The sequence below is a fragment of the Rhinoraja longicauda genome, chromosome 22, assembly GCF_053455715.1.
Source record: "Rhinoraja longicauda isolate Sanriku21f chromosome 22, sRhiLon1.1, whole genome shotgun sequence".
In the NCBI taxonomy this organism is placed as follows: domain Eukaryota; kingdom Metazoa; phylum Chordata; class Chondrichthyes; order Rajiformes; family Arhynchobatidae; genus Rhinoraja; species Rhinoraja longicauda.
Window position 1 is genome coordinate 16,682,688 of NC_135974.1, and position 11,579 is coordinate 16,694,266.

The 11,579-nt window shown below is 53.8% G+C and overlaps 1 pseudogene; it reads right to left on the reverse strand.

Annotated features, from left to right (window-relative positions):
- Nucleotides 1–5,899: 5,899 nt before the first annotated feature.
- Nucleotides 5,900–5,996, reverse strand: LOC144604732 (U2 spliceosomal RNA; annotated as a pseudogene).
- Nucleotides 5,997–11,579: the final 5,583 nt, after the last annotated feature.

Genomic DNA, 11,579 nt, shown 5'->3' on the forward strand with positions numbered 1-11,579 from the left:
AAGTCTTTCACTGTAATTGGGTACACTTAGGGCAGCTGGTAGAGTTGCGCTGTCTCATGGCGTCAGAGACCCGTGTTCGATCCCAACTTCGGGTACTGTCTGTGTGGAGTTTGCACGGTTTTTCTTTTTTGCTCCTTTCCCTTCGACGATGGGGAGGTCAGTAGCTGTGATGGATAAGACAGTGTCTGCTGTAATCTCCTTCGTTCTTGTGTTGGAGTTGCACCTTAAGGCCATGATGCAACCAGTCAGAATGCTCTCTTCAATTTGAGTCCTGATCCGAAATGTCATCTGTCCATTCCCTCCACAGATGTTGCCTGACCTGCTGAGTTCCTCCAGCACATTGCGTTTTGCTTGAGGTCAATGTGGATTGGCCCACAAGAGATTATGATCATCCCTCAGCCTCCTGTGCTCTAGGAATAAAGTCCTACCGTGTTCATTCTATCCATATAGTTCATGCCCTCGAGTCCCAGCAACATCCTTGTAAATCTTCCCTGCACTCTATCCAGCTTAATGGCATTTCTCCTGGCAGGGTGATCAAAACTGTGCACAAAACTACAAGTGTGGCCTCACCTACACCTTGTACGACTGTAACATAATGTCTTTTTTTTTATTTTTATTTTTTTATCAAAAAATACTTTATTCAAGTTATAAATATCATTTACAAACCATCATTTTTAAAACAAACCCATCCGACATTCCCGGAGGTTACATATTCAATACAGGCATTTGCTTAGACCTTTACATACATTTACATACATATCCCTTATTTGGAGGGGCGTCTCTCTCCACCACACCCTGCCCCCCATGTCCAGCAGCGGAAGGACCCTAGACTGTGGTCCTCCCCCACAGGGCCTTGGCGTTGGCTGCACCGAGCTTCAGAGCGTCCCTCAGCACGTACTCCTGCAGTCTGCAGTGGGCCAGTCGGCAACATTCCTTGACGGACAGCTCGCTCCGCTGGGAGGTCAACAAGGATCGGGCAGACCAAAGGGCGTCTTTCACCGAGTTGATGACCTTCCAGCAGCACTCGATGTCAGTCTCGGAATGCGTCCCTGGGAACAGTCCGTAGAGCACAGAGTCCTCTGTGACGGAGCTGCTCGGAATGAATCGTGACAGGGACCCCTGCAGACCTCTCCAGACTCTCCTGGCAAATCCACACTCTTTGAAGAGGTGGGCCACCGTTTCCTCTCCGTAGCAGCCGTCCCGAGGGCAGCGTGCGCTGGTAGTGAGGTTCCGGCGGTGCAGGAAGGATCTGACTGGGAGGGCTCCCCTCACCGCCAGCCAAGCCAGGTCTTGGTGCTTGTTGGTGAGTACTGGCGATGAGGCATTTTGCCAGACAAGCTGGGCTGTCTGTTCTGGGAACCACGCCACAGGATCCATGGAGTCATTCCCCTGCAGTGCCTGCAGGACGTTCCGTGCTGACCACTGCCCGATGGACTTGTGGTCAAAGGTGTTGGTCCGGAAGAACCTGTCCACAAACGACAGATGGTTTGGCAATGTCCAGCTGACTGGCACATTGCGTGGCATCTGCGCCAGGCCCATCCTTCGCAACACCGGGGACAGGTAGAACCTCAGCAGGTAGTGGCATTTGGTGCCCACGTGCCTTGGCTCTATGCTCCGCCTGATGCAGCCACACACGAAAGTGGCCATCAGAATGAGGGCGACGTTGGGCACGTCTTTACCCCCGTTGTCTGCCGACTTGTGCATTGTGGCTCGTCGCACCCGGTCCATCGCCGACCCCCAGATGAAACGGAAGACGGCCCGGGTGATCCCCGTGGCGTAGGAGGGAGGGACGGGCCACACTTGCGCCAAGTACAGCAGCCCCGAGAGCACCTCACACCTGATGACCAGGTTTTTCCCCGTGATGGAGAGGGAGCGCTGCTTCCACAGCTCCAGCTTCTTCCCCACCTTGGCTATCCACTCCAGCCAATTTTTGTTACATGCCCCAGCCTTCCCGAACCAGATCCCCAGCACCTTCAGGAAGTCAGGCTTGATGGTGAAGGGGATGGAAGATCGGTCGGGCCAGTTGCCAAAGAGCATGGCCTCGCTCTTCCTGCGGTTTACCCTGGCCCCCGTGGCCAACTCAAACTGGTCGCAGACGCTGATCAGTCTGCGGACCGACCCTGGATCCGAGCAGAAGACGGCGACATCGTCCATGTACAGGGAGGCCTTGACCTGAGTGCCCCCACTGCCTGGCAGTGTCACTCCTCTTATGCTCGCATCCTTCCTGATGGATTCGGCAAAGGGTTCAATGCAACAGACGAACAAGACAGGGGAAAGAGGGCAACCCTGCCTGACTCCAGACCTGACGGGGAAGTTGTCTGATTCCCACCCATTAATTTGTACTGCACTACAGATATCAGAGTAGAGCAGTTGTATCCACTTCCTGATTCCCTCCCCAAAGCCCATTTTGGAGAGCACGTCCCTCATGTACGTGTGCGATATCCTGTCGAAGGCCTTCTCCTGGTCTAAGCTGACCAGGCAGGCATCCACCCGTCTGTCCTGCACGTAGGCAATGGTATCTCTCAGCAGCACCAGGCTGTCTGAGATTTTCCTGCCAGGTACAGCACAGGTTTGGTCCGGGTGGATCACCTGTCCCAGAGCAGACTTGACCCGGTTGGCGATGGCCTTAGACAGGATCTTGTAGTCTACATTCAACAATGTGATGGGTCTCCAATTCCTTAAGTCATTCATCTCCCCCTTCTGCTTGTAGATCAGGGTGATGTTGCCCTTCCTCATAGAGTCTGACATGCTGCCTGCTAGGAGTATATCGTTGTACACTTCCAGCAGGTCCGGGCCCACCCAGTCCCACAGAGCCGAGTACAACTCTGCCGGTAAGCCATCGCCTCCGGGAGTTTTACTCGAGTCAAAGGAATGGATGGAGCCAGTCAGCTCCTCCAGGGTCAGTGGTTGGTCCAGACTCTCCCGCTTGCTGTCGTCCAAGACTTCCGTGATGGAGGACAGGAAGTTCTGGGAGGCGGTGCTGTCTGTGGTCTTTACATCGTACAGATCCTTATAAAAGGATCTGCAGATCTTGAGCATGTCTGTCTGCGAGGATGTTACCGAGCCGTCCTCCTCCCTAAGGCTTTTGATCACAGAGCTCCCCCTGTGAACCTTATGGAAGAAGTAACGTGAGCACGTCTCATCCTGCTCAACATGGCGGACCCTGGACCGGAAGATGATCTTGGAGGATTCAGAGGTAAAGAGCCGAGCTTGCTGGCCCTTCAACTCTCTCAGTTCCTCCCTCACATCCACCCCTCTCCTCTGCAGAAGGAGTAGCTGCTGCAAATCTGTCTGGAGTTGACACAGTTCCCTCTTACCCTGTCTTGCTCTCTGAACACCTTTGGAGACGAAGAACTTCTTGATGTTCTCCTTCGTTGCCTCCCACCAGAGTGTCTGGGAGTCAAAGAGGGGCCTCACAGTTCTCCAACATGCGTAGTCCCTCTTTAGCTCCTTAACGTTCTCCGGGGTCAACAGCTCCACGTTTAGCTTCCACGTCCCTCTGCCCGCCTTCCGGTCCTCCTGTAGGTGACAGGTGGCCTGAAGGAGGCAGTGGTCAGAGAAGAACACCGGGGCGAGGTCGGTGTGTCTGACCGTGACGGCCCTCGATGTGAAGAGGAAGTCTATCCGGGACTGGGCTGAACCGTTTGGTCCTGACCAGGTGAACCGTGGCTGGACTCCGCCTGCAGGGTCACTGAAGGCGTCGCGCAGCTTTGCATCTTTGACCGTTTCCACCAGGAGTTTGGAGGTGCCGTCCAGTCTGTGGTTGGCACTGCCGGATCGTCCAGCCGCATCGATGATGCAGTTGAAGTCACCGGCCAGAACGAGCGGTCTAGACGTGGCCAGCAGCGGTGGGAGCTGCTGGAGGACGGCCACCCGCTCGCTCCACCTGGGTGAGGCATACACATTTATCAGCCGGAGCGGAGAACCACGGTACATTACATCCACCACCAAGAGACGACCCCCCACCACCTCCCTTACCTCAGTGATGGTGAAGCCCCCTCCCCGCAGCAAGATCCCCAGACCGGACGCACGACAATCATTTCCCCCCGACCATACCGACAGTCCGTGGGGCCACCATCGCGACCACCTCCGATAGCAGCGAAGGTGTGGCAGCCCGCACTCCTGTAAAAAAGTCACATCCGCCTTTACCTTGGCCAGGTACTGCAAGGCGGATACACATCGCACAGTGCTCTTCACACTGCGCACGTTTAAGGATGCCAGTTTCAGCTCCATTGTCCTTTATTGTCCCAGGCGATCCTCCCGCATGCCAATCATCTGGCTCAGTTCCTGCACATTTTTGTCGCACAGGTAGTGGTACAGGTTGGTGGCTTCCTCAGCACAGGGTGTATTTTCTGGCGAAGCCACTGCGCTGCTCCCAGTGTCCTGGAGCTGGGGCCCATTGGCCACTGCACTGCTCCCGGTCTCCCGGAGCTGGGGCCCATTGGCCACTGCACTGCTCCCGGTCTCCCGGAGCTGGGGCCCATTGACCATTGTGCCGCTCCCGGTCTCCCGGAGCAGGGGCCCATTGGCCGTTGTGCCGCTCACGGTCTCCCGGAGCAGGGGCCCATTTGCCGTTGTGCCGCTCACGGTCTCCTGGGGCTGGGGCCCATTGGCACTGCTCCCAGTCTCCTGGGGCTGGGGGGCAACAGACACGTTCTTTCTCTTACCTTCCTCCTCCCCCGTTTCCTTCCTCTGCCTCTGCCTCCGTTGTCGGCTCCTCCCGGTCGTCTCATCCTCCGATGCGGAGAGGCTGCTGGCCTCGTCCTGGGAGAGGACTCTTTTTTGGGACTTGCTTGCCCCCTCCGCCTTTTTCTCCGTGCGCACAGCCTTCAATGTTTTCCTCGACTGTACCACCTTCCATTCCTCCTCTTCCTGTTCCCCCTCTTCCATCGACTCACCCTCGTGGGGAGGGGCCTGGGGTGCTCTGTCCTGCGGTTGGGGGCTCCTGGTGGTCGCGTTGTCCTCGCCCCTGCTCTCCTTTCCTTTTTGGGCTTTTTCCGTGGTAGGAGGCGTCTCGTCCACCCTGGGGGTGCTGGCAGCGGCCCCTCTTATCGCCTGTGCATAAGTGCTTGCTCTTTTAGGGCAGGCCCTGTAAAGGTGGCCTGCCTCCCCACACAGGTTGCAGCTCTTACTCTCTTTACAATCCCTTGTCTCGTGGCCTTCTAACTTGCAGTTTCTGCAGACGACTGTCCTGCATTCTGCCGCCACGTGCCCAGGTTTGTTGCATTTCCTGCACACCCTGGGCTGCCCCACGTACGTCATGTAGCCCCGGTTCCCTCCGATAGCAAACACCGAGGGAGGGTGGACAATGAATCCCTTCCCGTCCACCCTCAGCTTCACCTTTACCTGCCTCTTGCTCGTCCAGATCCCGAACACGTCCTTTATATCCACGCAGTTCCCGGCCCCTTCGACGTAGCGCGCAAGGAAGGTGAGGACATCCACGACGGGCACATGTGGGTTAAACATGTGCACCGTGATCATCCGTTCCCTCTGGGTGGGGAGGGTGAAGAGCGGCTGCACCTTCAGGAGCGACAGCGGGGCTTCATCCCCCTTCTCCCGGAAGTCCTGCAGCAACTTCTGCCATCCCGCCGGGTTCTGGAAGGTAACGTCGAAGTATCCGTTACCTGGGAAGTCCTGGAGGCAGAAGATGTCCCCGACCTTGAATCCACAGGCCTCCAGCAGCACCTTCTTGATGAAGAGATCCCTTGAGAGAGGGTTCCCCTCCTTGAGGTCCTTCACCGATACTCGCAGGGTATTCCGGATACCCTGCCCTCCAGCTCCACTTGCTACTGCCATCCCACCTGGATAAGGGTGTTAGGTTGGTTACCCAACCAGCATGGATCCACCCCTAAACCAGACACGTGCTCCTGACCTCCGCTCCTCGTCGATGATCTAATGCAAATACTGCTCTTATACTTACCCTGTTCTTATAAGAACATTAGATTGTGCCAGAACAGATACTACACTTGATCTTAGCCAAAAGGCCGAGAAGCGATCCTGCTGGACAAGTAGTAAAAGAGCTACAAGGTATCTCCCCTGTCTCAAATTCTAAACTCAATTCCCTGACTGATGAAGGCCGGCGTACCTAAAGCTTTCTTCACCGCCTTATCCACCTGTGACACCCCTTTGAGAGAACAATGTACTTATAGACCTCGTTGCCGTACAGCATTTCACTCAGAGTGAATGTCCTTCCCTGGTTTGACTTTCCAAAATAAAGCTCCTCACCCTTCTTGGAATTAAACTCCATTTGCCATTCTTCTGCACACTTTTAGTTTTTTGAATTTTTAGTTTAGTTTATTGTCACGTGTACAATGAAAAGCCTTGGTCCCGTGCTAACCAGTCAACAGAAAGACTATATACATCATTACAATCGAGCCATCCACAGTGTACAGATAAAGGATAAAGGGAATAACGTACATTGAGTAGGAAATGTTAAATGCCAAGACCCTCTAGAGGCCAATGAGTACAGTGATGGCAAGGAAGCAGAATAACATTTAGTTCAGCCTCAGACAACAGGTCCCTTCATGTTGCCTGCTTGGATCAGACCACCATATAGAATTCTATAAAAGCAGCACTGTTGGTGGTCTCAGCAGACTTTTGACACATCCTGAAGCAATCTTGAAGAAAATAACTTCCACTCCTGTGTTTTCAGGAAAAGCATTGTGGTTTTGCAATGGTTAATCTTCAAAGTTCTGCAAAACACTCGCGAAGTCTGGGCTCCAGTTCCTGAAGCAGCCAGGGAACTGTTCTGCAGCTGTTTTGCTTGCAATATTGCTCTGAGGACACCTGATTAAGTACAACGTGTGAGTCCCAGTATCTCCTGATACAATGAACCTTATCCAAGGTGGAAAGCCATCCGAGTGTTAACGAACACCCAAGAATAAAGGAGCTGCAGAGTGGTGAACATTGCCCGGTCCATCATGGTTACTCTACACATCTCCCCACCATCTACAGGAAGCACTGCCTCAAGAAGGCAGCCAATATCATCCAAAACTTTACTTTAGAACTTAGAGATGTAGCACGGAAATAGGCCCAGCGATCATTCCGTGCACTAGTAGTTTTCTCCACACTAGGGACAATTTACAGATGCCAATTCACCTACAAACCTGTACATCTTTGGAGTGTGGGAGGAAACCGGAACACCCGGTGCAAACCCATGCCGTCTCAGGGAGAACGTACACCACCCTGGCCATGATCTCATCTTACTTCTACCATCTTGGAGAATGTACAGGGGCCTAAGAACCATAACCTAAGGGTTCAAGAACAGCTTCTTCACATCAACTATCAGGCTCTAGACTTTACTTTAAAGACACAATGTGGATACAGGCCCTACGGTCCACCGAAACGGCGCCAACCAACAATCACCCCATTAATTAACGCTATCCCACACGCTATGAATAATTTACAAAAAGCAAATGAACTTACAAACCTGTACATCCTTGGAGTGTGGAAGAAAACCAGAGCACCCGGTGGAAATCCACACTGGCACAAGGAGGATGTACAAACTCCATATTGACAACAACTGTAGTCAGGATCGAACCCGGGTCTCTGGCATGCACCACTGTGCAGCCACTCTCGAACCACCCTGCGCAACCCTAACCACAATCCTACCTCAGCACCAAACTGCAGGTCTTTGGGATGTGGGAGAAAACCCAGTGGTCACAGGGAGAACGTGCAAACTCCATGCAGACAGCACGTAGTACGGGTCCCTGGCACTGTGAAGCAGTGACTCTACCGCTGCGGCACTGTGCCACCCCTATTGTTTCTGGTTGCTGTCTGACTGTTGAATCTGATAGTGCCAAACCTGTGCCTGTTTGTGCATTGTTTGTTTTGCCTGATTAGTCAAATGCAAACACAATGTCAATAATTTTTCAGTATCTTGAAATACACAATCCAAATATTGGCTTTGTTCACAGCTCCTCCTCCCCCAGCTCCTAGAGATGCATACAGAGAGCAGGGAGTAAGCTGCACAGATCAGCCACGTTGTTAAAACAACAGCGGCACGATGGCGCAGCGGCAGAGTTGCTGCCTTGTAGTGCCAGAGACACGGGCTTGATCCAGACTACAGGTGCTGTCTGTACAGAGTTTGTACGTTCTCCCCATGGGTTTTCTGTGGCATCTCCAGTTTCCTCCCACACTCCAAAGACATACAGATTTGTAGGTTAATTGGCTTTGGTAAAATTGTAAATTGTCCCCCATCTGTGTTGAATAGTGTTAGTATGGCGGATCACTGGTCAGCGCAGACTCGATGGGCCGAAGGGCCTGTTTCCGCATTGTATCTCTAAACTAAACTAAATTAAATTTATTGCGTATTATCCGATGGACCCAAATGTTCCTTGGAATGCAAAAGTGCAAGCCCACATCCCCAACCACCTGCCTGGTCTATCATTCAGAAAGACCACAGTTGATCTTCTATGGTTCAAAGGTACTTTATTGTCACATGTACCTAGGTACAATGAAATCCCTTTTTCATACACAGTTCAGTAAGAATCTCACTCTACATAGCACAAACATACTAAGTACAAGAGTGGAAATTAGTAGATTACTATTATTTGCAGAGCGGCGCAATGGTGTAGCGGTACTGCCTTACAACGCCAGAGACTCAGGTTCCATACTGGATATGGGTGCTATCTATTCTCTCTGTGACCACATTGGTTTTCTCCGGGTGCTCTGGTTTCCTCCCACACTTCAAAGATGTACGGGTTTGCACGTTAATTGGCCTGGGTAAAATTGTAAATTATGCCTAGAGTGTAGTGCCAGTGTATTATGGCGAGTCTGAAGGCTTGTACTTTGTTAAAGAAGTTTATTGCGGTAGCAATATTCAATTACAAAGGATAACAACCGAGATCGCAGACGACCATTAACTCAAACTATTCACATCGAAGTTCTCTCCCCTCTGACTGGTTTTGGGCGCCAAAACCACCACGTGACCTTGCTGGCCAATCCGAGGGTTCGACTCTCAGGACCAATCCCTATGGTTGCTACATGACCCCCCCCCCCCCCCCCCCCCCCCAGAACCCAAGGTACGGAACCTAGCAGGGAGCCGGATTTCGCGACCAGAACGAATAAGGAGAGGGGCTGCAGGAACCACAGGAGCAGGAGGTCCCGGGTCAGAGGGAATTGCAGGAGGACGGCCCCGTCGAGGCGGTTGACTGACCAGGACAGGGCGGTCCTGATCCAAGTGTGCAGGTTTGAGCCTGGACACAGAGACGAGCTCACTCCTTCCCCCAACATCCAAAGTGAAAGTGACCGTTCCTTTACGCAACACGCGGAACGGTCCTTCATAGACCCTCTGCAACGGGGAACGATGGGCATCCCTATGTAGAAACACAAATTTCTTCAAGGTAGGCGGTTCATGCACCATGGAACACCCGTGACGTGAAGTAGGAACCGGAGCCAGGGAACCCACTCACGCCCGGAGTGATGCTAAAACCGACGGAACCGAGGGCTGCTGACCAGAGGACTCCAGAAGGAAATCCCCGGGCACTCTGAGTGGCGAGCCATATACCAGTTCCGCAGATTAAGTTCCGAGATCCTGCTTAGGAGCAATACGGATGCCCAAAAGAACCCAGGGCAGCTGATCCACCCAATCAGGGCCGTCCAGCCGCGCACTGAGTGCAGCCTTAAGTTGTCGGTGAAACCTCTCCACGAGCCCATTAGCCTGTGGGTGATACGCCATGATCTGCTGCAACCGGGAACCGTACAGCTCCGCTAGCGTAGCCCAAAGGGTAGAGGTGAACTGGGACCCCCGGTCAGTGGTAATGACGGACGGAACACCGAAACGGGCCACCCAATGGAGGGCCAGGGCCCGGGCACAAGAGGCGGCGGAGGTGTCGGACAACGGGAAGGCCTCCGGCCAACGGGCAAATCGGTCAACCACCGTGAGTAGGTGAGTGTAGCCCCTAGAGGAAGGTAAAGGCCCAACTAAATCAACATGAATGTGGAAAAAACGGACCGCAGGGACCGCAAACTCCTGCACCGGAGGTTGGACATGCCGGTGAACTTTAGAGGTCTGGCAGGGACCACAGGATCGGGCCCAAGCGGCTACTTGCTTCCGCAGGCCATGCCACACAAACCTAGCGGCCACTAATGCGGAGGTGGAGCGAATGGACGGGTGCGCCAGCCCATGAATGGCATCAAACACCCGGCGCTGAAGGGCGGCCGGCACCACCGGCCTGGGACGGGGAAAGGAAACATCACACCAGACTTTTGTACCCGCAGGCCTGCAAGCCACTTGGGCCAACTTCAACCCCGAAGTGGTGGATTGATATGCTGAGGCAGTGTCTGCCAGGCGCTGTGCCTCCGCAAGCTCCTGGAAATCTACCTCGCATTCCACCGCTGAAATTGGGGAAACGGCTGGCCCGGACAGGGCATCAGCAACGGCATTAAGCTTACCCGCGACGTGGCGGACATCTGTGGTAAACTCTGAGATGGCAGTCAGGAGCCGCTGCTGGCGGGCCGACCATGGGTCCGACACTTTAGAAAAAGCAAAAGTCAGTGGTTTGTGATCAGTAAAGGCCACGAACGGGCGGCCTTCTAGAAAATACCTAAAGTGGCGGACAGCTAAATAGAGAGCCAGAAGCTCCCGGTCAAAGGCGCTATGTTTCAGCTCAGCCGGATTAAGCTGTCGGCTGAAAAACGCCAAGGGCTGCCAACTGCCATCAACATGCTGTTCCAAGGCCCCTCCCATCGCCACGTCCGACGCATCGACCGTCAGAGCCGATGACACTTTGAGGGGTGAATGATGAGCCCGTGGTCTTGAAGCCGCCCGAACACGGTCCGTAAATGGACCAGATGTTCTTGCTCCGAGCGACTGGCGACCAGGATATCTTCCAAATAAATAAAAACAAAAGACAATTCCCGACCGACATGGTCCATAAGCCGCTGGAAAGCCTACGCCGCGTTTTTCAAACCGAAAGGCATACGCAACCATTTGAACAACCCGAACGGAGTGATCGTGGCAGTCTTCGGCACGTCTTCCGGATGCACAGGAATCTGGAGGTACCCCCGCACCAAATCAATTTTGGAAAACACCGTAGCACCTTCCAGCCTAGACGAGACGTCCTGGATGTGTGGTATGGGGTAGCGGTCTGCAGTGGTGATGGCGTTAAGACGCTGGTAATCTCCACATGGTCTCCAGCCCCCAGATGCTTTGGAGACCATATGTAACGGAGAGGCCCACGGGCTGTCGGAACGACGGACAATGCCCATTTGTTCCATCTTCTGAAATTCTTCACGCGCTACCATTAGTTTGTCCGGTGGCAATCTCCGGGCCCGAGCGAAAACGGGGGGCCCCTCAGTGGGAATGTGATGGACAACGCCATGCTTTGCAGAAGGAGCGTCAAAACGCTGAACGAGCAGCTCTGGAAACTCAGCCAGGACCGCAGCATACGGGTCGGAGGCCGCGACTACGGCCTGGACAGTCGGGCTGGGCGGGGTGGCCGGTGGTGGAGCAGCGGGCTCATCGCTGCTAGCGGAGGGTCGAAGGCCTTTACCTCGGACATCAGCTACTAGCGAAAAGGCCCAGAGAAAATCTGCGCCCAGGATCGCCTGACCGACTTCCGCGATGATAAACGACC